This window comes from Arachis duranensis, chromosome 9, assembly GCF_000817695.3.
Source record: "Arachis duranensis cultivar V14167 chromosome 9, aradu.V14167.gnm2.J7QH, whole genome shotgun sequence".
Classification (NCBI taxonomy): domain Eukaryota; kingdom Viridiplantae; phylum Streptophyta; class Magnoliopsida; order Fabales; family Fabaceae; genus Arachis; species Arachis duranensis.
The window spans coordinates 74230907-74231624 of NC_029780.3; positions in this window are offsets into that span (position 1 = coordinate 74230907).

The following is a 718-nucleotide window of genomic DNA, read 5'->3' on the forward strand; positions in this document are numbered from 1 at the left end:
TCAATGCCTTTGAAAATGCAAAAATTTATAAGGAAAAGGCAAAGAAATGGCATGACAAGAAGTTGTCAACCAGAGTCTTTGAGCCAGGACAAAAAGTTCTGCTCTTCAACTCTAGGCTCAAATTGTTTCCAGGAAAACTCAAATCCCGTTGGAGGGGTCCGTATGTGATTACAGGAGTGTCACCATATGGATATGTTGAGCTTCAGGATATCGATTCTGACAAAAAGTTCATTGTTAATGGACAGAGAATCAAGCATTATCTTGAAGGCAATTTTGAGCAGAAATGCTCAAAACTGAGACTTGAGTGATTCTCAGTGAAAGTCCAGCTAAAGACAGTAAAGAAGCGCTTGCTGGGAGGCAACCCAGTCATTAGTAGGTTGTATGATTTGTTCTTACAGAGGCAAGTATCAAAAATGAAGGAATTCACAGAGTTATAGAAGGATTCAGCTCAAAAAGCAGAGAAAAAGAGCTTACTGGCGAAAAAACGCCAGTAAGGGGCATTTTGGGCGTTAAACGCCAGAATGGGTACCATTCTAGGCGTTTAACGCCATGAATGGTGCCATTTTGGGCGTTAAATGCCAGAATGGGCACCATTCTGGGCGTTTAACGCCAGGTGTGCAGCATCCTGGGCGTTCAGAAAAACGCCCAGTGCTAAAGGATTTCTGGTGTTTAACGCCAGCCAGGGCACCTGGCTGGGCGTTAAACGCCCAAAAGGGGT